This window comes from Triturus cristatus, chromosome 6 (assembly GCF_964204655.1).
Source record: "Triturus cristatus chromosome 6, aTriCri1.1, whole genome shotgun sequence".
Classification (NCBI taxonomy): Eukaryota; Metazoa; Chordata; class Amphibia; order Caudata; family Salamandridae; genus Triturus; species Triturus cristatus.
The window spans coordinates 1,118,554,097-1,118,581,797 of NC_140589.1; the positions used below are offsets into that span (position 1 = coordinate 1,118,554,097).

Here is a 27,701-nt window from a genome sequence, read left to right on the forward strand (position 1 = left end):
TTTATGGTATTTTGAGGCGGAAGAGGACGCGCGTTCTGGGGTACATTTCCACACCCTCTACCTCTAGGAGCTTGCTGACCACCTCTACCTCTTGCGCCATACGCATTACTAGTACGCTGCATTAATTTAGGACAACTATACTTAAAATGACCTTCCTCCCTGCAATATGAACATTGATTGGGACCTATAGGGATACGTGGTTGATAATACCCATTCATTTGCTGGTTATTCTGAAACTGTTGGGGTTGCTGATAGGTACCTTGGGTTTGCCTATAATTATTCTGACCTCCACGTGGCGGATAAGCCTGTTGTAAAAGGACCTTTGTTTTCAGTTCTTTCTTTTCTTGTCTGTTCTATCCTTCTCGTCTTTATCCCTATTTTCGTAATACTGTGCAGTAGCCAGTATTTGCGCTGAAGAGGAAACAGCCCAAGAACTCTCTGAATCTTTTCATTTCTTACACAACTCGGGAAGTAGATTCTGCACAAATTTATCCACAAATAACCGTTGGCCACCTTCAGTACTCATGTCTTGACCACTGTGGTCGATAAACGTTTCTTCAAACCTTGTAAAGAAATCGGACTCTGTCTCATCTTTCTTCTGCTTGCATGCGGATATTTTATCCCAATTTACGCGCATCGCGGGCATTAAAGTATCGAGCTGTACCTGGAAGAATGGCAAAGATCAACAGTGCTCTGGGGCAGGGCTTCCAACTTGTTCACAGTGTAATGGGCTCATCGAGTGCCAGGTTGACTGCCAGCACCAGGCGCGCTGTTGGCCGGCGGTGGAACGACATCTCAGTTTCAGAGACCAGGATCATATACTTCAGGTGGCCCGAGTGCTAGGTCTGTGGGAATTGGAGGGAGTCACGGTAAGCATATACCTGGACTACACTAATGCAGTACAACACCAGAAAAATAAACTTTCCGTTCAGTGAAACGTCACCTAGGAACGCTGAATCTAAAATACGCACTGTTCTTCCCTTCGAAAACTGAGGATTACTGACTACGACAGATCACACTTCTTTAACTCAGCAATGGAGGTATGTGAGGAATTGGAACGGAAAGGGCATCCAACCCTAGAGTAGCGAGATAGAGGGCACTACTGAGATGGCAAGAAGGTGGCTGCAAGCTACCTTCTCATAGGATCAGACGAAGAGCAAAAGGCCTAGAGTGGTGCCGGATATTCAACTGCACCAGTGCCAGAAACTGGGAAAACAATGGGCTGCCCTGGCAAAAGAAGACTCAGGCCTTTACTGGAGATGTAGAAGATGAGGCCCCTGGGTAGTCACCCCCATGACTGCCGACGCTGAGGGCTGGGGGACCGCTCCAGGCCCATGTGGGTTGAACCGGAAGTGGCCTAAGCAGAAAGACATAGGGGCAGGAGCTTGACCAACAGCGGTCTGTATTAGTTCCGTGGGTCCCTGTAGCCCCAGCTATTGACACTTAGGTACTAAATCAATAATTTATCTTTAGACTGTGTGTATGTTTGCTGACAAGCAGCACACAATCTATATTTTTGGGGCAACAGACTCCTTCGGCATTGGGGGGGCAGACAGTTTAAAGCCTGTGGTGTGAGGTAGTGGGCAGGGGGAGGGATGTTTACGCTAGGCATGCTGACTCAGGATACAAATGTAACTATACTAAGAAAACATTCCACCATGGATCATAAACCTGGATAGACAGGATACATGTCCTAATGAATGAGCCAAGGGTTGTATCTGAAGATCCTCTCCTGGAATGTAAATGGACTGGGTAACAAGCTCAAGAGAGGTATAGTTTGGAAATATCTGTCAAGACAGGACCCGGGTATAATTCTCCTACAATAAAACCCACCTGGTGTGTAACTGTTGTGGGTTCATGAGCTGAGGCAAATACAAACTACTGACCCACGTGGGGTATTCAAGAGGGTCCATAGGAGTGGGAATCCTGGCATGCGGACCCCTCCTGCTACAGATTAATCAAACTTATGCAGCTGACCAGGGATGTAGGATGACTGTCAGGGGACAATGGAATGGGGAGGACTTAATGATTGCATCTGGTTACCTGCCACCAAGCCTGCAATCAGCAAGACTAAACAGATTGGGTGACTGAATAGTGGGCCTCCCGGAAACTCTCCTGGTCATTTGGGGGACCTAAACCTAATAGCCAGAGGTGAAATGGATCACGTGATGGCTACAGGGGACAGACTATGAACAGATCTCCACCTGTACCATTCTAGAGGCATTGCGGCTAGTCGATTTGTGGAGAAAGGAACAGAGACACGCCAATACTCCTATGCTACTAAGACGATGCGCTCCTTGTCCAGGCTGGATGACCTGCGGGTCCAAACCGCAAGCATGGACGATTCGTTTACATGGCCTTTTTGTCAAGAGGTATATCTGACCACTTTCCCATCACTATGTATTTGACCACCTCCACCTCAAGACCAACACAGGAATGGAAACTTGATCCTTGGGAACTGAAGGACTGGAACACTCGAAAACTGAGTCTATGACTAAATACTTCTCAGACAACAAGCGAATGTTTGACTCTGATGTGATCCTTAGGAAGGCATTTAAGGCAGTAGCAAGGGGCTAACTAATTGTACATGTGTCAGGGAAAAGGAAGAAAAGAGACAAGAAGACAGGACTGATGGAGGCTATGTTGACAACCTGGGAAAAGGAGTACGTGGCAGGCCCCTCTCCAGATCTTGCCCATAATATTGAGTGGCTGAGGGCAGACATATGGACACACACACTTAACAAGAAGCGAGGGCAAGATTCTGGGCACAACAGGGTAGGATATATGAGATGGGCAACAAGGCGGTAAGCTTCTGGCCTGTCTGTTGCACAGAGAGAAGGGGAAATAATGGGTATCGTTGGTGTGGACTCCTACAGGCAACATGGCGAAAACTCCAGTGGCACTGGCACAACTATTGCTGCCAATTTTAAGGGTCTATACCAATCCCCGGCTGGAGGAGATTAAAAAGATCTGAAAGACTTTGCAGCAGACCTCCCAACCCCTAAGTTGAGGAGGGACAGGTTAGAAGTCGAGATTACAGAGATGGAAATCTCGGATGCTGTAGGCCAAATGAAAGGGTGCAAATCGCCAGACCCCAGTGGTCTGCCTGTCGAGTTCTTCAACTGTGTTTGATCTCGTGTGGCAGATTCAATGTGAGATATGTTTTACCCAGCCTGAATGGCTGAGGCCCTCCCACGTGATCTGAGGAAGGCATCAACAGTGATAATTCACAAACCGGGGAAACCCCCGGGAAGTGTGCCTCCTATCAGCCAATCTCCTTGCTAAACCTAGAAACTAAGACATTGGCAAAGCTCCTTAAAAATAAGTTGATGCAAGGGATAGACTACCTGGTGGAGCCCAACCAGTCTGGATATATACCCTACAGTGCAACAAGACACAGCCTGAGATGACTGGTGGGGCGCCTAGTTCGTAGGGATAGAATTGCTGAACCGGCAATCCTATCAGCCCTAGATGCCAAGAAGACATGTGACTCTCTTGAATGGCTCTATCTGTCGGCACTATTGCAAAAGATGGGCTTTGGCCAAACTATCTGTCCTGGGTGCGGGTTCTTGTCGGAGGGACGGTCGGAAACAGAAGTGAGGAGGCCGTAGGGGTTGAATGATGTGATATTTATTTGGATGGGCAAAGGAACATATAGAAAGTAATGACGGTCTTCAAAGGGGACAAAACAAAGAATTGTCAAATGACTGTTCCAGCACAGGGTGACAGCGTATTTCTTCTCAGTGCTTCCGGTCTTTATGTGAAGTCCAGGGAACAGCTAGTTCGGTGGCACGTAGACAGGGTCCCGGAGTAAACTCGAGAGAAAGTGAGAGAGCAGCGGTCAGTATGATACTCTAGGTTGTTTACGAGCCGTCACCGAGCCACGTGTGGTCAGACAAAAAATAAAATTAAGTAAGCAGGCTCTAGTAAAGGGTGAGAACAGACGTGACTGTGGTGGTGACACTTTTCTATTTACAGTCTACTTCTTAATATTAGGGACTTGAAATGAGGGAAGGTGTAGAGAGGCCGTGGTCAGAAGGTGTGGTCTTGAAACAAAAGCGAAAACGACCAAAAAAAACAAATCACTCATCACCAAAAGTCTTCCTCCCCCTTCTCCCCCTCCCTCCCCCTTTTCCCGTCACGTACCGCTAAATGCCACAACTCTCCAGAGTTGTGGCGGCTCGTACGTCCACCGGGATCCACCAGTCTTCAGACCACACTTCAGGAGCCTCGCGGTCCTCGGCGTTTCCGACTTCAGTATCTTGGGCGCTGACAAGCGGTGTATCGGCGTCTCCCCAGTAGTCAGCGTCTTCTTCTTCCGGGTGCCTCTTCCTGGTTGTTCCCCCGAAGGTGTCCATGCGTCCGCTTTTCTGCCTCCCGTGACCTGGGTGCCAGGCCGTTGATTGGTCGAGCGGAATATCCGGTCCGCCTCCTCTGGGGAATCCCTTTTCCGCTTCCGGGTTGCTGATCTCGTCCTGCGGAAGGGAGAAGTGTTTATTTAGTTCCGGCAGAGATTCGTCAGCTTCGGGATGATAAGGTATCCATACTGCTCCGGATGGGGGTTGGGGCATATGCGGGGGTTCAATCGCGGGACCTTCCTCACAGTTCTCTATAAAGACCCTATCACCAGGGTATAAGTTAACAAGACGGTCTTGGCGGAATTCAAACTAAACAGGGACAGTTGCTAAAGGTCTCTGCTATCCTCCTCACTTTTTGTTGCGGCAATTGAACCACTAGTAATGTGGATACACAGGGATGCATTCCTTAGAGGGCTCTGGTGGTACCCTGATTGGGAAGATGTTGTATCCCCCTAGGTCAACGATATATATGCCTCGAATCCTCCAGATTCTGGCGGTTCTGGCAATCTTTGGGTCTTACTCAGGACTCTGCTTCAATTGGTGCAATTCAATAGCCTACCCGCTATCACGAGAGGGACAGAAACGAGACTGGAGCTATGCACCTTGATGGGAATCAGTTGGATTTAGGTACCTAGGCATCTTTGTGATGACGGACTAGGAGCTATTTATCCGGGAAACACTCACTAGGGTCCTGGACAACTACAGAGGGGATAGGGTAATTGGCAGAAGCTCCTGTTTGGCGCTGCAAGGAGGATCCACCCTTTACAAGATGATGATCTACATGCCAACATTTCTGTACATCCTACAAACCATTCCATTTGAGTTTTCAGAAGGGTTTTTCAAAGCAATGGACGATGTGGCCAGGACCTTATATTGAGACTGGGCACCCAGAGGCTAGCCCTGCTCACTCTCACTAGGAAACCCCTAAAGTCTCTACTACTGGGTGACCCAGCTCCAGGTGGTTAATGATTGGGCTTTCTCATCCCAACAAGAGCCATCGGTAATGACGGACCCTGAGGCCTATGTCCGCCGCCTGCATTAGAGGAAAGATAGGACACCCCTACCCCTTACCGATGGAGTTAGTGGTAAAAATCTGAAAAGGGTCAACAAGTGCCCTGGGGTGGAAGGGTAAAGTGACGCCTGAAACCCCACTGTGGGAGGCGGATGTCCTTGATTGGGTACGCACAATAGAAGGGTATAAAAAATGGGACCTGCTGGGTATCTCTAAAGTAGGAAACATCCGGCACGATGATAACATTTTCCATTTTCTAAGCTACAAAAGCAATCTGAACTGGCAGGCACTCAGTACCACCAATACCTACAACACTCATATATCTTATGGAGTTATGGAGACCTGATGGAACAGATCCCAGAGGAAACCCCTCTAGGATAGAGATTCCTAGGGACTACCTTGATTAGCCAAGTGGTGTCACGAATATACTCTACCCTGCTACATAATAGTTTCTCCCTGCTCGACTTCCTAAGGGGTAAACAGGAGGAGGACCTGGGTAGGTTGTAAAATTACGACTTGGTGGTGGGGTGACATGTCATGACCTCCTTTAGGTGGCAATTAGAGCAGGATTCCAGCTGATAAAGCTCAAGATTCTCCATCTGGCATACTACACCAGGACCAGGCTGTTTCGTATGGTTAAAATAGAGACACACCTTTGCGCACAGGATGTGGACACAAAGGGACACTACTCCATATGATCTAGAGCTGCCCGAAGATCCAGGGCTTCTGGAAAGGGGTGCAGGATGGGATCTCAGCTACCCTGGACATACCGATACACCTCAGCCTGCAAATGGTGGCTTTGAAAGTGTGGAGAGAACAGACTCCCCACACACAAAAGGCAGCTCCAGACTCACAGACAGGTAACTGTCATTTTGGAGCTGGAGGGACAAGGAGCAGCTATCAGGAGATCAGGAGCAAGAGGGAAGGCAGCTCCACATGAGTAAGACTCTCCGCACGAAGCTGTGAGTTCCTTGCAGAGTTTACTGAGGCCCATGAACTTCAGGAAAAGTTATTGCAGGTCTTTGTCTGAGGTAGCATCATATACGCATTTGTTTTAACACAATGGCCTGCTGTGAATGGTGTGCAAATTACATACACTCTAAGTTGGCCCAGGCACTAACCACCGGCATTGAGCTGGTACTACCTTCCCAGGCCATGCGGAAAACAAATTGAGCAATAACACACCCAAAATTTGAGGAGAAATATTTGTGCTTGTTAGTTCTCATTGTTTAGCTCCAACGTGTAAATCAAAGACGAAGAACACCTGTGGGGCTTACAGCAAGCTGTTTTGGATCCAGTTTTACCTCCCTAATCGAAGGGCCTGATTCACAAAGGTAAACGTACATTTTTGTGTACATTCAAGATTGTTTGCTACTAGTAGTATATTTATGGCTGTGAAGTTTCCGCACATAAAGAGGACATAATATTTTTATGTGCAGAGACTCTGCAGTCGTGAAGATACATTTAGTTAAATATCTTTGTGAATAGTAAACAATCGTAGACCTACACAAAGTGTGAGTTTACCTTTGTTAATTAGGACCTCTGTATTTTAGTTGCACTATGAGGAGCCAGAGGATGATTCAGAGAGACAGAGGTTATGTGTGTATGTTAGAATGCTGGGGCATAAATTAGAGACAAAAGGATTTTTGCTTATACTTGCTCGAGATTACCAGTTCTGTACTTTGATTCCATATTTACTGTATATGTCTGGGTGGCTTGTGCTATTGCTGCACTTTCTATACCAATGGAAGCATCCACTGCTGTAGCATGTGCTGCATAATGTCTTTGTGTAAGAGAAGTTTGCAGAGCTGTGGTGTGTTTATAATAGAGTGCTGTGGCAAGAAAAGATGGCCGAAATGCTGAATAAATCAAACATTCACCCCCAGTCAAGAGATCTGGGTCAATTCCATCCTCCTTTTGCACACTACGCCACCCCAGTTTGGACCCAGCCATATGCAAATCAGTCTTGATCCTGCTCCTCATGGGAGTCCGGCCCGAACCGGCAAGCCGGGTCCTCCTTGGAACGAAAACAAGCATCCAGTAAACAAGCATCCTGTGGCCGGGTTCGTGGTAACATCCCTCATAGGCCAGGCTAGCTTGAATTCAGTGGTACAGTGAGCAGGGGGCCCACGTCTGGGCATACCCTTTCCAGTTGGGGCAATAAATGCTGCAGCAACAAATAATGGACGGAATGCATTCAACTTTCCCCCCAGTCAAGAGATCTGGGTTAAACTAATTGTTCTTTTGCTCACTACACCACCCTAGTTTGGACCCAGCCATATGCAAATCACTCTTGACCCTGCCCCTCATGGGAACAGTCCAGCCAAACTGCCAAGCTGGGTCTTCCCTGGACCGGAAACAAGCATCCTGAGACCGGTTTCGTGGTACTACCAATCATCAGCCAGAATGCTGGGGCAAAAGTTAGAGACAAAAGTGTTCTTGCTATTGTAGGAAAGAAGGATCTGCTTCTTATGGTAAACCCCTACTTTTTGCTTCATGTTATACTGTTTTTGACTAGTCTGACTGGAATCCTGCTAATCAGGACCCCAGTCTATCTGTTTTCTCCCTAAACTGTTATGTTATGTACTTAGGTACACTCCAGATTAGATACTGGGGTACCCTTGTCAGTCCCTAGTATATGGTACCCATGTACCTAGGGCATAGGTACCCCAGAGGCCTCCCATGGGCTGAAGCATGTACTATGTCACCCATTGGAGGCTATGCAAAATGGAACTACAGGCCTTCCATTGCAGCCTGTGTAAGTTGGTGCATGCGCCACTTACTTAAGGTATAGGTTTTCTGTCTCCAAGGGTCACTACACCTAAAACCTATAAGTAACCCATATAGCCGGCCATAACAATCCTGAAGGTTGAGTGCTTGGTTCTATGTGGGAGGGTGCCACTGCATGAGCAGGACACCCCTGCAGCCTACGGAGTCCTTTCTCCCAGGTTGTTAGTGCTGCAGCCATTTACAACATATAGAGTGGCATTATGCGACCGCGTGATGACCAACTCTAAAGCGGCTGAAAGTAACCCTATCGTGTTTGGTGTCAAACATTGCGGAATCATACCCCTACACCGGTAACCAGTGTGGGAGGTATGATTCCACCCCTCAGAAATGAGCTTTGTGAGGTCCCTGGTGTTCCCGGTACCAGCCTTCCAGTCCTGGGCAGCCAAAAAGGGTTGCTGCTGACCAAAGACACGTTTCTGCCCTCCTGCTGCTGAGCCAAGCTTGAGCAGGGTAAGGCAGAACAATAGGCATCCTGTCACAAGAAGGTGTGACCACCTCCGAGACAGGAATTAGTGTATTAGGCCTGGGTGGGTGCACTTGCCAGCGACCGAAAGTCGGGATGAGGGGCACATTTGGTGTCCCTGTGCATAGTCCAGTTCAAACCAGTCCTGGGAGCCGTTAGCTCCTGCTCTTGCCCGAAACCGGACAAAGGACATGGGAGTAACCTCCCCCCTGTCCAGACCCTCCCCTGGGAGGGTCCCCTGAATCTGTCCAACACTCTCCCGTGAGTACAAAAGGGCTTACCTGGCTGTAGGACCCCAGATTTGACGTGGACAAGATTCTGATCATAAAACCACTGACCTTCAACTGTCTGGACACTCTGGACTTCGCTGGACTTCGTTTGGGCTCGACTCCATCTCCCTCCCCATCCAAAGCATAGTCTGTGCCCGTGAACCATGCAGGCTCCATGTAGGACCTGTGCAGCATCAAGGACAACTGAAGATATCTCCCTTTGAGTAAAGGTGTCACTCCCCTGCACCCGCAGGCACCACATCTCAACTCACGGGTCTGCTGCTCCTTAGCTTCTATGGACTCTGAAGGCTCCAGCAACACAGGAGGTGGGTTTCCAAGTCCCTCGAGGTCTGAGCTGCCCCCTTAATGAGTTTGAGGTCAGAATCATTGCAATACCTGTACCCCTGTGCACCGCGTACTTTTGCAAGTGCATATGCTTGTTGGCGTTTCCAAAACAAGTAGCCCCAACCTCTAGCACCATTTCCACCAAAGAACTCTGGCCTCCTCGCACCGAGTGCTTTGTGGGCTGTTGCTTTGTGAAACTTCGAGGTCCCCTCTCCACTCCTGTGCCTCTGGCCTGTGTGTCCTCTTGAGGGTCAACACTGCTTTTCCTGGGCTCCCCTAGTTCCTCCCAGCCTACCCTGACTCCCTTGTGTTTGGTGAGTCTCCTGGACCTTGCTGGTCCAAACCATTACCTTCTTCGACCTTATGCATGGGTTGCCGTTACCAAGGCTTGTTGGTGCTCCAGCCGGACACAGACCCCTCAGTACTCGACATCCTTCGTGGGACAGCTCGTATCTGGCTCCTGGTCATCCTCAATGTCTCCTACTCCCCGTGGCTGCAGAGTCAAGAACCCCCTCAACGCACCTGAAGCACCCAACGGGTATTCGTCTACCGAGCCCTTGGTCACTCCTGAGTGACCCAGACACTGTCCCCTCTGCTTTCAGGTACTCTTCACCAACAATCCACCTTTGTATTCCATCAGACACTTTCCTTCTTTCCATCAGAGGCTCTTCTTCTAAGTCCTCCATAGAGATCGACAGCAGTTTCAAATGTCACTTCAGACCTATGCACCCGGTTTCCCTGGAATAGGTAACTCTGGTACTACATTATCCACAGGTGGGGTGGCTCTCCAACCTCCTAACTTCCATGGGGTTTCTTCGAAGTCCACCTAGAAGGGTCCTTAAACTTTAAAACTTCAACCGCGACTCTCCCATAGAATTGTACGTAGCACGCGGTTGTGTTCCCACACTGCACCCGTCCTCCATGGGGTCCCTACGTACTCGCCTTTGGTGGTTCTTGGCATCCCAGCGATTCTACATTCTCTAGACACTGTCTTGACTCGAGTCGTGGTTCTTATACCACTATTTTAGTATATGGGTTGGTCTCCACCTGTAGCACACTGTATATTAGTGCTATTTACTATTGGTTCTGTGCTACAGTATTGTGTGCTTTGTGAGTATCCTCGTGTAGAGGGTACTGTGTCGTACTTAAAGAGTGTTATATCAATAAATACATATTTTTAGAAATACTGTGTGGTTCTCCTTTCATTTAACCAATACTATAAGGTTGCATTCTGGTAAAACAAGCTGCTGAACATTCCTTCAAGACTAAGCCTGGAGGCTGCTCTCCACAGTTACCACTTGGATAGCTTTCTAAGGTTGTCTTCGACCCCTTATATCTCCATAAGGGTTGTTTGGACTGGTACCGGGTGGCAACTTTAATTAGTGGACAGCATATACCATGTCAACTTCTCGTATTGGTGTGCAGCGGTTGGGATTCAAGCCTACATTGTTTTACCAGAATAATCTTTGTATTGATTGACTGAAAACCACCAAGTACTAGGTACATATAATACTAGCTCTACTGAACTTAGGGTTGGGTAAGTCAAAGGTCTAGCACGCCCTTTCTCCAACCTCAGAGAGTTTAGTTCCCACTAGGTTAGGTAGGTGCAACACCTCACCACACTTAGTATGTCTGCTAAAGGAGATGCCTGTGGCTCTCTGCCCTCTAGATACAGTGAGCTTTCATTCCAGGAATTGAAAGCCCTGTGTCCCTCTAGAAAGCGGAAGACAGAGAAGTGCCAACACTCAACGTCCAATAGAGATGTTACTGTTGGATGACCTAAGGAAGACTCCTGGGTCAGATGAGCAGGACAGTGGGTGGGAAAGGGAATAAAGACAGGTCAGGAGGTGACACCTTTTATGACCTAGCCTCTAACCCTGACCAGGGGGACCAAGATGGTTCCCACCTGAATAACTCAGATATTCAAGAAGGCAGTGGAGAAGGCCATGATGGCCCCCTCTTCACCCCTCCTGGAAGAGTGCAGAGTTTAAAAAGGAGATCTAGATCTCCCTCTGCAGAGTCGAATCGCTCAGGGCAGTCTATAGGGACCTCTGTGTTTATCAAGAGGGACCACTCTTATGATAGGGAATACCAATTGCTTGAACTTGAGAAAGCTAGGCTTAGGCTCAGGCAAGAGCAATAGGCCCTTGATAAAGAGTCCCTAGAAGTCTAAAGAGCTAGAAAAAAGTTGGAACTAGAGTTCCATGGTGGCAGCAACAGTGTCCCTAGAGTTAAGGAACATTCCTTTGATAATAGGAACCTGAGCAATATTGTCCCTTCCTACCATGTTGGGGATGACATCCATAAATTGATAACTGCTCTTGAGAGGGCCTGTAAAGTACAGAGGGTCCTTCAAGAGCAGTGGGCAGCTATCTTGAGGCGCCCCTTTGCTGACAAGGGTGGAGATAAGCTCTTCACTGTTAGAGAAGAGGATGCTGACAATTACTCAGTTTGAAGAGTGCTCTCATTGATGGGTTTGGCTTAACCACTGAACAGTACAGGATTAAGTTCAGAGACACCCAGAAGACGCAGAATCAGGATTGGGTAGACTTTGTGGATAGCGCCATTAAGGCTCTGGAAGGCTGGTTGCTTGGCAGCAAAGTGAATGATCTCAAGGGATTGTACAGTTTGATTATGAGGGGGCAGATCCTTAATAATTGCCACAATGAGTTATTGCATCAGTATCCGGTTGACTCTGATCCGACTTCTCCCCAATAATTGGGAAAGAAGACAGATAAGTGGGTCAGAACCATGGTGAAGCAGAATAACCAGAACAATGAGGGTGACCAAATGAAGCAAGATACTAAAACTCCAGATAAGGGTGGGGACACGGGTAAAGATCAAAAGTGTTTATCAGGGCCCCAGTAACCTGCTTCTGGGGGGTGTCACAATCCAACAAGGGTAAAGGCAAAAAGAAACCTTGGTACTTGTGTAAGGTAAAGACCCATTGGACAAGAGATGATGATTGTCCTAAAGCCAAGGAAAATCCTCCTACCATCACTGCCCCTAAGGCCACTGCGCCCCTTAGCACTAGTACAGGTGGTGGTACAGGAACAAGGGATTAGTAGGGTTAACCTTGGGCTCTGAGATGGGGTCTGGTCTAGTCAGAACTCCAGCTCAGGCTGTGCTTGTCTGTGATGGTGGCATGGATCTTGCCATCTTATTTGTCAGTCCCAGTAATCTGGGCAAATACAGACAGCAGCCTTTAATCAATGATAAGGAGGCCATGGCATACAGTGATACATGTTCAAGTGTCACTATGGTGACAGAGAATCTTGTGGGCCCTGACAAATGCTAACAATGTAAGGACTGATCATTTCCTGGCAATTGTTAATTTCAGCTGGGGAGGGGTAACTGGTCTTAAGGAAGTTGTGGTTAGCTCAGACCTTCCAGTGGAGTGTTTGTTGGGCAATGATTTGGAAACTTCAGCTTGGGCTGAAGTAGTGCTAAGGACTCATGCAGCAATGCTGGGCATCACTGTAGATGTTTTTGCTGTGACCAGGTCACAGGCCAAACTGGTTAACACTGAACAGGCCCAGGATCCTGGAAAAATGGATCAAGGGCCTTCCAAGAGAATGAGCAGGAGGGATAAGGCTGTGTCTTCCCCAGACTCAGTGTGAGGATCAATCTCTTGAGGCAGATGATCTCAGTCCCTGTGAAGGAACTGTTTTAGAGGAACTGGAACCTGATCAGGTTGAGTTCTTGGGGACAGGGGGCATTTCCAGGGCAGACTTGAGTTTGGAGCAGCAAACCTGGCTTTTCTTGAACCCCTCAGACAGAAAGCTGCTGCTGAGGCTGCTGGGAGTGTCAGTGGATCTCACAAGAACTACTGGGATGCGGGACTCCTATACTCAGAGGGTAGAGAGCCCAAGTCTGGTGCCAACAGGAGGTTGGTCATACCTCCGAAGTTTAGGGACTTCCTACTCACCCTAACACATGCCATTCCCTTAGCAGGACACTTATGCCAAAGTAAGACTTGGGACAGGATTGTCCCTCACTTTCACTGGCCTCACATGTCAGAAGACACAAAGGAGTTTTGTCGCTCCTGTACCACCTGTCAAGCCAGTGGTAAGTCAGGTGGTATCACAAAGGCCCCCTCATACCACTACCTGTGGTGGGGGTTCCCTTTGAAAGGGTTAGGATTGATATAATTGGTCCCATGAACCCTCCTACAACATCTGGATACAGTTACATTCTAGTGGTGGTGGACTATGCCACTAGGTATCCAGAGGCCATACCCCTTAGAACTACCACAGTTCCTGAGTGAGTGGGTTTCCCGAAGGAGGTCTTAATTGACAGAGGTACACACTTCATGTCAAGCTATATTACTTCTATGTGAAAGGAGTGTGGAGTGAACTACAAGATCACCACACCCTATCACCCACAATGCAATGAGTTGTTTGAAAGTTTAAACAAAACCCTCAAGGGCATGATCATGGGCCTCCCAGAAAAGCTTAGGCAAAAATGGGATGTCCTGTTGCCCTGCCTTCCCTTTGCCTACAGAGAAGTCCCACAGAAGGGGGTTGGCTACAGCCCTTTTGAACTTCCGTTTTGGAATCCAGTAAGGGGTCCCTTGTGTTTGGTTAAGGAAGGATGGCAATTACCTCGCAAACCTCCTAAACAAGACATAGTGGACTATGTACTTGGTCTCCGCTCCAGAATGGCTGAGTACATGAAGAAGGCCAGTAAAAACCTTGAGGCAAGTCAAGAATTGCAAAAAGCTTGGAATGACCAAAAGGCTGTTCTGACTGTTTATCAGCCAGGGCAGAAGGTGTGGGTGTTGGAGCCTGTGGCCCCAGCAGCTCTCCGGGATAAATGGAGTGGAGCCCATACCATTCTTGAGCAGAAGGGAGAGGTCACCTACTTGGTAGACCTTGGTAATCTCAGGAGCCCCCACAGGGTACTCCATGTGAACAGGATCAAGCCATACATTGACAGGGCTGACATGGGCTTGCTCGTGGCAACTGATGAGGGACAGGAGGAAGAGAGTGACCCACCTCTTGGCCTCCTCTCACAGAAGCCTGAAGATGGGTCAGTTGATGGTGTAGTCTTGGCAGATAGCCTCACTGGTCAACAGCAGATTAGTTGTAGGAAAGTCCTCAATTAATACAGGCATTTGTTTTCTCTGACACCCAGTCAGACCACCTGGTGTACCCATGAAGTGGACACAGGTGAGAGGCTACCTGTCAAGAATAAAATCTACAGGCAGCCTGACCATGTCAGAGATTGCATCAGGACAGAGGTCCAAAAGATGCTGGATCTGGGAGTGATTGAGCCCTCAGATAGCCCTTGGGCTAGCCCAGTAGTCCTGGTACATAAACCTCACACCCAGGGTGGTAAGAGAGAGATGAGGATTTGTGTGGACTACAGGGGACTCAATGCAGTCACTAGGACTAATGTTCATCCTATTCTTAGGGCAAATGAGCTTATTGATACTCTGGCCTTAGCCAAGTATCTAAGTACATTTGACCTAACTGCTGGCTATTGGCAAATCAGACTAGCCGAGGATGCCAAACCAAAAACAACATTTTCAACCCTTAGTGGGCATTTATTGTAATGACCTTTGGTTTGAAGAATGCACCTGCCACATTTCAATGGCTGGTGAATAAAGTCCTTACAGGATTGGAAGCCTATAGTGCAGTATATCTAGATGATATAGCTGCCTTTAGCTCCACCTGGGAGGATCACCTCGTCCACCTGAAGAATGTTTTGGAGGCTCTGCAGAGAGCAGGCCTCACTATCAAGGCTACTAAGTGCCAGATAGGGCAGAGCAAGGTTGTGAACCTGGGCCACCTTGTGGTTGGAGGCCAGGTTCAACCATTACAAAGCAAAATCCAGACCATCATGAACTGGGTTGCTCCAACTACCCAGACTCATGTCAGAGCTTTCTTGGGCCTGACTGGGTACTACAGAAGATTTATGAAGGGATATGGGTCTATAGTGACTCCCTTGAATGATCTTACATCAAAAAGAATGCCCAAGAAGGTTCAGTGGACAGTTAGCTGTCAGAGGGCATTTGATGATCTTAAGCAGGCCATGCGCACTGCTCCCATTCTGCAGAGTCCTGACTACTCCAAGCAATTTATTGTCCAAACAGATGCATCTGAGTTGGGGGTAGGGGCTATGTTGTCACAACTTAATGCAGAGGGTCAGGATCAACCAGTAGCTTTTATCAGCAGAAGGTTGACCCCCCGGAGAGAAACGTTGGTCAGCTTTAGAAAGGAAAGCCTTTGCTGTGGTCTTGGCCATGTAGAAGTTGAGGCCATACCTGTTTGGCAGTCACTTCATTGTTCAGACAGACCATACGCCCCTCCTATTGCTAAAAGAGATGGAGGGTGAAAACCCCAAACTTTGAGGTGGTCCATTTCCCTGCAGGGGATGGACTATACAGTGGAACATAGACCTGGGAGTAACCATGCTGTCACGATTCCACCTCGGACTGGGAGAGACAGGACCACTCGGGGGACTGGTGGTCTGTGCCTCCTGAAACACACCCACTCATCTCATTACAGACGGACAGATGGAACGCGGAAAAGGATGCACAGCGAGACACAGACACGGTGTATTTTGACTATTTCAAAAAAGGAGAGGAACCCTTGGATACCCAAAGGACTAGGGTTAAGACAAGAAGTTAAAAATTACGTCCTCTGGGATTCTTTTTTAGTTCACACTTTGTCTCATACAACCAAACCCGACTGCATACACAGAGAAACCACTCATAAAGGTCACCGCTCAACTGGTGGCTACAATGTATTGGCACAAACACTTTTTATTCATGTAGTAATGATTGTAATTTATTAAAACAATTTATTATTCATTTAAAAGTTAAAAAAAGAATTTTTTCCTAAGTTAAAATCATATATATCCATAGGATCATCCTGAAAATTGTATTACAATGTTAAAAACAATTAATCACATTCACAATACTTCAAACAATCATAACACGAGAGTTAAAACAGACAGTAATCTTTGTCATAAATCGCCATACTCCACAGTTAAACTTATACACATACACCCTGATGCCTTGTATATCATCAATATCTAGGGTGATGTTCGTATAGATGGATTTGTGGCAACAGAGAAAGGGTGTCGATGAGTTTCGAAATCTTTATCTCATTCCACCTTCTTTATCAAGGCCGTAATATTATGTACTCCCGTCCATTAAAAGCCTATAAATGTAAACACATATATATATATGAATGAATAATAACATTTAACATCATCATTCATAAAAAATCTGTAAACATCAATACATTTCTTTAGTCATAAGTATCTGAATTTCGTCAGAGAAGCATCATTGAATTACAATCAAAAGACCACAATTTTTCTAAAAATGAAGGATTATTTAGGGCCAGAACATGCATGCCACCAAGTCCCATCAGTGCTTTTTCCCCATACTAGAAAATCATTTGAACTCCCTTTTTCACTTCGCCATTTGTTACCCATAACATTTGACCATTCCAATCACCGTGAGTTCATAAAATCCCACAGGGCCACACATCCACTCGTTACAATGCAATCAACTCATTTGCTATTCATATTCATCTATCATCTATCATATATACAGATGGTGTATTGCAACTTACTTGTAGGCAGGTGAAAGGTATGTCACTCTGCTATGCAAATAATCTTAATCACTGGGATCTCCCATCCATGTATGAGGCTTGGAATTATCTTGATCTGGGAACACACATAAACAAACCTCAATGTGCTTTCTGTTTTTTATTATTATGGGGATCTCTATTTTTTTCTCCCCTCCGTATTTATTCTGTCCCATATGAGGCATTAATGACTTACTCGTATGAATCTCCTAAATGAGCCTGCTGCTATGCGATAAACCAGTCCCAACTTTTAGGATCCCATCGCTCGCATCATGTATAATCTGGGCTATATTGATGATAAAGTTAATAACATGTTAGGCTCTTTATAATCACATATTTTCCTAATTTGTTATAGGCTCTCCCTTCTACCTAACGAACATACATACCTCATTAAAAACAATAATAAAGTATCCCCGCTAGTGTTCCAAGTATTCGCTATTGTTATTAGCGGATGTCGGGGAATACTTTTCCTTTAAAAAGTCTGTTCCTCAGTTTGAGAAGTTGGCTTGGTATTTGCTGTCCACTAGTTATAGTAGGCACCCTGTACCAGTCCAAACAACCCCTTATTGATGCTAGGTTAAAGACAACCTTTATTGAAAGCTATCCTAGTGGTAGCTATGGATAGCAGTCTTGAGGCTAAGGGCCATATGTAGGTAGCTAAATACCGGTCGGTAACGGCCGAAATTCGGTAAATATGCCGTTACCGACCGGTATTTAGTCAAGTGAGATGCAGGAGGCCAAAAACCAGTCTTCGGTAAATATGAAGCGGTAAATACCGATTCATATTTACCGATTTCTAAAATACCGATTCATATTTACCGAATACATATTTACCGAATCGGTAAATATGAAGTGTTAAATATGAAGTGTTAAATATGAAGTGGTAAATATGAAGTGGTAAAACTGAAAAAGACATGTAGGTAAATTTGGTAATTAAGAAATCCATGAAATTCGGTAATTAAGAGTCGGTAATTAACACAGATTGAAAGCAGGTGGTAAGCATCAACAGTGCATATAAGCAATCCCAAAATGCAACAGCGTGGACAACATGGCCGCTCTGTATGTCATTGCAAGGCGCCTACATCTACAGGCAGCAGGTCTGAGGATTTGGAGACAGGAGGAACGCATCTACAGACAGCGCATCACACTCTTTCAACAGACTGACGCAGAGATACATGAAAGGTACAGGCTACACCCACAAACCATCATGGACCTGATCAGGGACCTGCACCCACTCCTGGACCAGCCAACAAGAAGGGCGCATACCATACCACCACATGTGCAGGTGCTCTGCAGCCTACATCTACTCGCATCTGGCAGTTACCAGGGGGTGATAGCTGCGGTGGGCGGTGTATCCCAGAGTTGCCTGTCCCGTTTCTTCAGGAAGTTCCTGGATGCCATGATGCAGAGAATGCACCACTACATCAGCTTCCCAAACACACAGGCTGAACTGCAGAAAACTAAAACTGACTTTTATCACATGGCACAGTTCCCCCATGTCATTGGCTGTATTGATGGCACACACATCCCAATCTGCCCACCAGCTGCCACTGAGCACATCTACAGGAACAGAAAGTCCACCCACTCCATCAATGTGCAGGTAATCTGCGATGCAGGGAACATCATCACTGATATTGTTGCGAAGTTTCCTGGGAGCACCCACGACTCCTACATCTTCCAGAACAGTGGGATCTACACACGACTGCTTGCCGGAGAATTTGGAGAGGGATACCTGCTAGGTAAGTAACAGTGACGCCCCATGAAACTTGCAAATCATAGTGTATTGAGGCATGTGACTGATGGTTCCCTTTTACTCACCTAGGTGACAGTGCATATGCCTTGCGGTCATTCATCCTCACTCCCTACCTACACCCAACAACCCAGAGTGAGAGACGATATAACGTGGCACACAAATCTACACGCAACGTGGTGGAGCGCACGTTTGGACTATTGAAAAGCAGGTTCCGCTGCCTCCACAAGAGCGGAGGCGCACGCCAGTACACACCCATCATCTGTTGCAAGATCATTGCCACTTGTGCAATGCTGCACAACCTTGCCACGAAGAGAGGTACAGAGGTGGAACTAACAGATTTTGAGGACAATGAGGATGATTCAGGTCAGCCAGAGGCCAACGCTGCTGGAGTGCCAACAGCAACAGATGGGAGAGAGAGACGGGCAGAGATCACATGCAACTATTTCTGAGTAAGTAAGGGGACACAGCCAGTTGTTGTATGTCATGACGTAGTTTTAATGCGGCACTACGCCACAACACCAAAAATATGCCATTCTGGCAACATTGCGTAAGTACAAGGAGTAAGTCCAGGGTTACGTCACCCAATAGTCTTTGGCTATGCGGTGCTGCTTTAATGCTTGCGTCCACGCGCTACAGTGTGGGATGGCACGGATTGAGCCTCCTCACTACTGCCAACCCCAAGCCGCCTGCTGCTCCTGCGGGTATCTGGGACCGGGGGTGTTATGCTGCTCCTGCTGCTGGTGTCGATGCTTTCTGCAGCATCCCCTGCACCAGTTGTGGCCGCCTGACTAGTCAATAGCACCTCAAGTGCACTTGTGACCTGCACCATCCCCCGAGACACGTCGCTGCTGCAGTGTGTCAGGCCCTCCTGCATAGACACAGAGCGCCGGCAGAGTAGTGATGTGGCAGTTGCCAGCCGGTTGAGTGCCCTGGTGTGACTGTCCCTCCTCTGCCGTTCCCGGCGCCGTGCAGCTCTGTCAGCATCATATTTGCTGCACAACAGCTTGATGGACTGGGAGATGTCCTGAATGCCCGCTGCCATGTCACCCATCCCCACCGCCATTGTGCTGATGTTCCTGTCCATGTTGGTAAAAGTGGGTTTCAGTCCACGCATATGTCGCTGCACTGACATCACTGCCTTTGTTTGCAGGCGCTGTTGCTTCAGCATGTTGCCCTCGAGCCCCGAGAAGACCCCATGGCTGTCGACGTCTGCTGGTGGACTCTGCACCCGCAACCTGCGGCGCCGTCTTGCACCCGTGTGTTCTCCCTGTGAGGTGGAGGGCACAGTGGCATGGCTCCCATCCTGGGGCATAGTGTTTGGCTCCGGGCCCCTGCTGTCGTCAGATGTGGTGTCTAACGCACGCAACCTGGCAGCAGCACGCCTCCTCGACCTCACAAATGCAGGCGGTGATGTGGCCACTGACTCAAACATGAGTGGCGATGCTGGCTGTGGTAGAGGTGACGCTGGCTGTGGTAGAGGTGATGCTGGCTGTGGTAGTGGTGATGCGGGCTGTGGTAGTGGTGATGCGGGCTGTGGTAGTGGTGATGGTGGCTGTGGCAATGCTCCCTGGGCGGAACTTGTGCTGGCCAGAGCTGACCTGTCTTGCCGGTGTGCCCTCTCTCCTGTAGCATGTGCAGTCCTGCGCGATGTTACTTCTGTGGACAGAAATGCAACATCAGCTCAGTGTACCTGAAGCCCTGCATTGCTAGCATCACAATAAATTTATGTAACACTCACATTGTCCCCTGCATCCTTTTGGCTAATGTGTGTACCATGCATTGTTGTTCTGTGCTATTCAGTTCATGGTTGGGGTTTCCCTGACTACATCTCCCATAATGCATTGCCTGTCTGCACTAACACATGGACTGGAGTGGGATACTCATTTCACTATGGGGGATGTGGGATAGGGGTAGGGGGGGGGCTACATTGCTGTGCATTCGTCTTACCTTGTTGGGTGGCGGCTCTGGCAGAGCTGTCGGCATCCCCAAGGCCCACGACGCTCTCGTGCTCTATTGTGGCCTCCACCAGCTCCTCCAGTTCGGTGAGGGCAGGTGCCCTGTTAATTCCACCTCCTGTCCGGCTGGCCTCCTTCTGTATTTCCCCCATCTTCCTCTTTGTGACGATCCTCAGGTCGTACCAGCGCTTTTTCAGGACCTCAATGTCCCTGGGGGTCACTCCAACCGCATTGACCTGCGCCTGGATTCCCAGCCATATATTGCGCTTCTCTGACTCTGGCACTTGCAGGGACTGCCTCCCAAACAGCTTCTGGTGCTGCTTCACCACCTCCTTCACTAGCACCTGGAGTTCCCTGGGGCTGAATTTCTGCTTCCTCCTCCTTTCCCCGCCATCTCTCTGTGTCCTCTGGCTGGACATAGTGGTTTTGAGCTGCACAATCAGGCACTGGCTCCCTGCCTCTCCTCTGCACTCCCAGCCTCTCCAGGGTCTGTTGATTGTGTGCACCTGCCTGGGTGTGGCCACTTCCTGGTTGGGTGGGGTGTGGTTGCACAGGATTGGCTGTTTCATCCAGTCATGTGTTTTCGTTTTTCCGAATCGGTAAATACCGATTCGGTAAATACCGATTCTTTAATACCGAATGTTACCGAATCGGTAATTATTACCGAATTATTACCTACATATAACTTTCCGATTCATAAATACCGATTCGGTAAAGTTCGGTATTTAAGAATCGGTAAATTATATTTACCTACATGAGGCCCTAAGTCTTGAATGAATGGAAAGCAGCTTGTTTGGCTAAATGAAAGACAACCACACCAGGTATATATATAAAATATATGTATTTATTTCTAAACACACCCTTCTAGTCTCTTTATGAGGCTAGAGGTCAAAACACATAAGTTACACTTCAAATAGAACAGTAATATAGCACAAATACACGTCAGGCCCTAGGGGTGAGCCAAACCATATACTAAAATAGTGGTATAAGAACCACAACTTAACTAGACACAAGGCCCAAGGTAGTGACACAGGGTACCCACGGGACCATGTGCAGTGTGAGAACACAGCCGCGAACTCCCGTTAGCTTCTATGGGGAAAGTCGCGGTTAGATTTTTAAAGATTAGGGACACTTAGAAATGAGTCAGGACCAAACCCTTTGGGGCTTGGGAAGTTCTAGGGTCAACATCCACAGGAGCACTGGAGCACAGGAGTACTCGTGTTACCTCACCCAGGGAATCCGGGTGCATAGGTGTCAAATGGTGTCAGGTCGCGTTGTTGATTTCAATGGGAGCTGGAAAAGAAGTGCTGCTGCCGGGAAGATGCGAAGTGTCCAAAGAGATCCAAACCTGGATCGAAGTTGAGAAGAAGCTGAATGCAGAGGGGACAGAGTCTGGGTCACTTGCCAGTGACCAGGAGCACGATAGGCGAATGCCCACCGAAGTTGGGTGATTTCAGGTGAAAAAGGTGAAGCTTGACTCTTCAGCCACGAGGACCAGGAGGCGTTGAGGATGACCAGGAGCTGGATTTGAGCTGTCCCACGAAGGATGTCGAGTGCTGCAGCATCGGTGCCCGGATTGGACACAACAAGCCTTGGCAACAGCAACCCACGCAGAAAGGAGAAAGATGCTTCGGTGCAGACCACCAAGGTCTGAGGGACTCACCACGCAGTGGGAAGTCAGGGCATGTCTGGAGCAACCAAGGAAGCCCAAGGAAAATCAGAGTTGCCTTCTCAGGGACCCACCAGTTGATGGACCAGGGATTGCGAAGGAGCCTCAAGCGGAAATGCAAAAAGCGGGCTCACGGAACACTCGTGGAGTGTAGGCCCACAATCTTTCGGTGCAGATGGTGCTCGAGGTGGGGGCTACAAGTAACCCCAAGCACGACTTCAAGAGACGTCGAGAAGTCAATGCACTTGCAAATGTGCACGGTGACCAGAAGTTCCGGTTCCACGTTACTCACGAGGGCTGCGGGTCTCAGCTTTGCTGGGGACTCGGGTCAGCCTGTGAGATGTCTGGAAATCCTCTTCCTGGGCTGCAATTACTTCGGAGTCCGGCGGGAGCTTCGTAGATGCAGACCGGCAAAATGCTTCGTTGGTGCCTGCCAAGCAGGGGAGTCACTCCTTGACCCCAAGGGAGATTTCTTCAGTCCTTTAGTCTTGAGTAGAGCCTCGAAGTTCCAGGATTCAGCGGCAGAGTTTCGTCCAGGATATCTAAAGTCCTGTTGCCAGGGGTTCCTTACTTATACCTAAGGAAGGGGTTGGACTAGCTCTGGTGACCCACCTATGGGAGGGTTTGGAAAGAGGGGTGGCTACACCCATTTCCTTTGTCCAGTGTCACGCCAGAGCAGGGGCTGGAAGCTCCTGAATCGGTTTGAGCTGGACTATGCACAGGGACACCAAATGTGCCCCCAGTGAAGGACTTCAAAGCACTCTGAGAGTGCTCCCACCCAGCTCCCATACACATCATCCTGTCTGGGAGGTGAACACACCTGTGACAGGAAACCTATTGTCCAGGCCTCCCCTGCCGGACACGTGACTGTGGCTGCAGCATCCATTTTGTGAGGCTAGGGCTCAGTTAAGTTTGTGCCGGGTATACCGGTGCTGTCATGTCTCTCCCTCTAGAAGGGTGGGATCATATTCTCACATCAAGAATTGATGTGGGAGTATGATTCCAAGGTGTTTGACACTAAACACGACATGTTTCTGTGCAACCAGTCCAAAGTTAGCATTAACCATTTTAGATATAATGCACTTAAGAGTATATGGTCAGGCTGCACCACTGACAACCCCGGAGAAGAGATTCCGAAGGCTGCACAGGGGCTCAGCTCATGCCTGGGCACCCTCTCACATATAACCAAGCACCCTGCCTTCAGGATTGATAAGGCCTGCCATAGGGGTGACTGATAGGTTACTATGTGCAGTGATAGGTGAGGTATAGTGAACCTATGCCTCAGTAAGGGGTGCATGCACCACCTTACCCAGGCTGCAGTAGCATACCTGTGGTGTCATTTTGAAGGGCTTTCCAGGGGTAGGCCAATACATGCTCAGCCCCTGATAGGCCTCTGGGGTACCTATGCCCTGGGTACATAGTATACCATATACTAGGGACTCACAAGGATACCCCAGAATCCAATCTGGAGTGTACCTAAAGTACATGCAATCAATTTAGAGAGGAAGCAGCTAGGCTGGAGTCCTGAATAGCAGGGCCCCGGCCAGTATAAAGTCGAAAAACAGTGAAACACCAGCAAAAAGTGGGGGTAACCATAAGAGTCAGATCCTACTCTCCTACACTCAGTATGGATTCCTTCAGATCCTTTTCAAGTTAGAGCATATTGTATCTAGCTCTAAAACACAACAAAAGCCTCGATCAGTAATCCATTCTATTCTACGTCTATTTTCGGATAGATACACAGGAACACATCCTGTTATTCAACCCTCTTGTGATTTTACGGCTATTTATTAAAAACGAATTTGGTACTCATATACATTCCTCCCGTTTCTTGTCATCAATCACTTTGTTCTCGACATATGGTTACTTGCATATTATAAGAGATTCTGCCATAAACGGTGATCTTGGCTAGAGTATCCTTATCCTTACACCCATCTATCCCTCCCCTGCCGGACACGTGACTGTGGCTGCAGCATCCATTTTGTGAGGCTAGGGCTCAGTTAAGTTTGTGCCGGGTATACCGGTGCTGTCATGTCTCTCCCTCTAGAAGGGTGGGATCATATTCTCACATCAAGAATTGATGTGGGAGTATGATTCCAAGGTGTTTGACACTAAACACGACATGTTTCCGTGCAACCAGTCCAAAGTTAGCATTAACCATTTTAGATATAATGCACTTAAGAGTATATGGTCAGGCTGCACCACTGACAACCCCGGAGAAGAGATTCCGAAGGCTGCACAGGGGCTCAGCTCATGCCTGGGCACCCTCTCACATATAACCAAGCACCCTGCCTTCAGGATTGATAAGGCCTGCCATAGGGGTGACTGATAGGTTACTATGTGCAGTGATAGGTGAGGTATAGTGAACCTATGCCTCAGTAAGGGGTGCATGCACCACCTTACCCAGGCTGCAGTAGCATACCTGTGTTGTCATTTTTAAGGGCTTTCCAGGGGTGGGCCAATACATGCTCAGCCCCTGATAGGCCTCTGGGGTACCTATGCCCTGGGTACATAGTATACCATATACTAGGGACTCACAAGGATACCCCAGAATCCAATCTGGAGTGTACCTAAAGTACATGCAATCAATTTAGAGAGGAAGCAGCTAGGCTGGAGTCCTGAATAGCAGGGCCCCAGCCAGTATAAAGTCGAAAAACAGTGAAACACCAGCAAAAAGTGGGGGTAACCATAAGAGTCAGATCCTACTCTCCTACACTCAGTATGGATTCCTTCAGATCCTTTTCAAGTTAGAGCATATTGTATCTAGCTCTAAAACACAACAAAAGCCTCGATCAGTAATCCATTCTATTCTACGTCTATTTTCGGATAGATACACAGGAACACATAAACACATCCTGTTATTCAACCCTCTTGTGATTTTACGGCTATTTATTAAAAACGAATTTGGTACTCATATACATTCCTCCCGTTTCTTGTCATCAATCACTTTGTTCTCGACATATGGTTACTTGCATATTATAAGAGATTCTGCCATAAACGGTGATCTTGGCTAGAGTATCCTTATCCTTACACCCATCTATCCCTCCCCTGCCGGACACGTGACTGTGGCTGCAGCATCCATTTTGTGAGGCTAGGGCTCAGTTAAGTTTGTGCCGGGTATACTGGTGCTGTCATGTCTCTCCCTCTAGAAGGGTGGGATCATATTCTCACATCAAGAATTGATGTGGGGGTATGATTCCAAAGTGTTTGACACTAAACACGACATGTTTCCGTGCAGCCAGTCCAAAGTTAGCATTAACCGTTTTAGATATAATGCACTTAAGAGTATATGGTCAGGCTGCACCACTGACAACCCCGGAGAAGAGATTCGGAAGGCTGCACAGGGGCTCAGCTCATGCCTGGGCACCCTCTCACATATAACCAAGCACCCTGCCTTCAGGATTGATAAGGCCTGCCATAGGGGTGACTGATAGGTTACTATGTGCAGTGATAGGTGAGGTATAGTGAACCTATGCCTCAGTAAGGGGTGCATGCACCACCTTACCCAGGCTGCAGTAGCATACCTGTGGTGTCATTTTGAAGGGCTTTCCAGGGGTGGGCCAATACATGCTCAGCCCCTGATAGGCCTCTGGGGTACCTATGCCCTGGGTACATAGTATACCATATACTAGGGACTCAAAAGGATACCCCAGAATCCAATCTGGAGTGTACCTAAAGTACATGCAATCAATTTAGAGAGGAATCAGCTAGGCTGGGGTCCTGAATAGCAGGGCCCCAGCCAGTATAAAGTCGAAAAACAGTGAAACACCAGCAAAAAGTGGGGGTAACCATAAGAGGCAGATCCTACTCTCCTACACTCAGTATGGATTCCGTTAGATCCTTTTCAAGTTAGAGCATATTGTATCTAGCTCTAAAACACAACAAAAGCCTCGATCAGTAATCCATTCTATTCTACGTCTATTTTCGGATAGATACACAGGAACACATCCTGTTATTCAACCCTCTTGTGATTTTACGGCTATTTATTAAAAACGAATTTGGTACTCATATACATTGCTCCCGTTTCTTGTCATCAATCACTTTGTTCTCGACATATGGTTACTTGCATATTATAAGAGATTCTGCCATAAACGGTGATCTTGGCTAGAGTATCCTTATCCTTACACCCATCCGTCTCTTCTCTCCCAAAGAAAAAGAATCATCTCATTGTTCTCCCAACTCACCTTACTAAATAACAGAACCTGCGGCCTCTTAGTCCGTCCTAATTGTTTGTGAAAGTCTTTCGTCCCTGGATGATTCACACGCTATTTAAACACTGTTTCTCTATGTCTCTGATTGACGTGCCTAACGTATTTGCGTCATATTAAATGAACACGTCTTAACACTACGAACAGCGCTAACAGGTGCTGTTCATTGGTTCTCTCTCTCTTGTCTGGCATTTTTTTAAAAACACAATAAAGACAGGAGGAGATCCAACTTTATTTAGAGCATCACAGCAATGACTTTGGTCCCTTTAACTGGAGTTGGTCTCCCAAAGGCTCTGCCCAGGATCATGACATCACCCCTGACGATGCAGAAGAGAGACCCAGAAGACGCTAGGAGGAGGCGAGCGTGGAACGGGTGGAGAATCGGAAGGAGACGCCGCGGGAAAGACATCCGCTACGCAATTCGGCCCTGGACAGAGAAGTCGAATCCGGAGAGCCCGGAGGCCTATGTTCCTACTCAGCGCCCCGCCACATTCCTGGAGGAGCGTGGCTTAGACAGGTACGGGACCGTGTCTCGGGGTGGGTAGGGAGAAAGGTGACTGCCAGTGATTAATATCGCCTTGTTAACCCACACATATCCATTCCCAAGCACCAACCCTCACGTCACGGAGTGTGTGTGAAGAGCACGGGTGGTCCCTCACTCCCTTTCTCCCTTATTGTTGTCGCCGTTAAAACCGGCCCTCACTTTTTCCATACCCTCTTCTCTCCCTGAGCCTCCCAAGAACCCAAGACGAGCCCCGAAGCAAGAGAGAGGAGGACATGAACCAACCCTGTGAGCTGAACAAGAGAGGATAAGAAGGAATTATCCCATGCGCATTGACTCTGGCTTCCCAAAGAAAGAGACTAATATCAATAAAGCCCAAGCTAAAACAACCTGGTGTCTCACGTGCTCCTTCCTTACCGCTACAACTGCTGGAGAATGCGGGCAACCTGTCAGTTAGTACGGAGATAATAGACGTTGTGATACAATACCTGATCACTGGTCAATACAAGCTAGGATGGGCCGTGGAACGCCAGCTGAGTTCAGCCCAAGCAGACAGAGATGTTTTCAAAAACAGTATGGCCGCCTAGTTGGAAGAAATACAGAGGCTGGCTAGTAGACAAACCACACAGCGACCAAAGGAGGCCCTGGGAGCACCCACACCAGGACCCACAGGTGTTTTCCTACAGAAATAGGTAGCCAGGGAGGACCCAGGTGCCTTCCTGCTTAATTGTGAGAGGGCGGCCCGGGCCTGTGGATGGCCCATCGAAAAATGGCCT

The 27,701-nt window shown here is 48.0% G+C and overlaps 1 long non-coding RNA gene across 1 annotated transcript; it reads right to left on the minus strand.

The window, feature by feature from the left end:
* Positions 1 to 15,996: 15,996 nt before the first annotated feature.
* On the minus strand, positions 15,997 to 26,501 carry LOC146821052 (uncharacterized). The gene is made up of 4 exons (XR_014962657.1): positions 26,400 to 26,501; positions 17,035 to 17,124; positions 16,824 to 16,917; positions 15,997 to 16,406 (listed from the first exon to the last, which is right to left on the minus strand). It is a non-coding gene; the product is annotated as an uncharacterized LOC146821052 (long non-coding RNA).
* Positions 26,502 to 27,701: the final 1,200 nt, after the last annotated feature.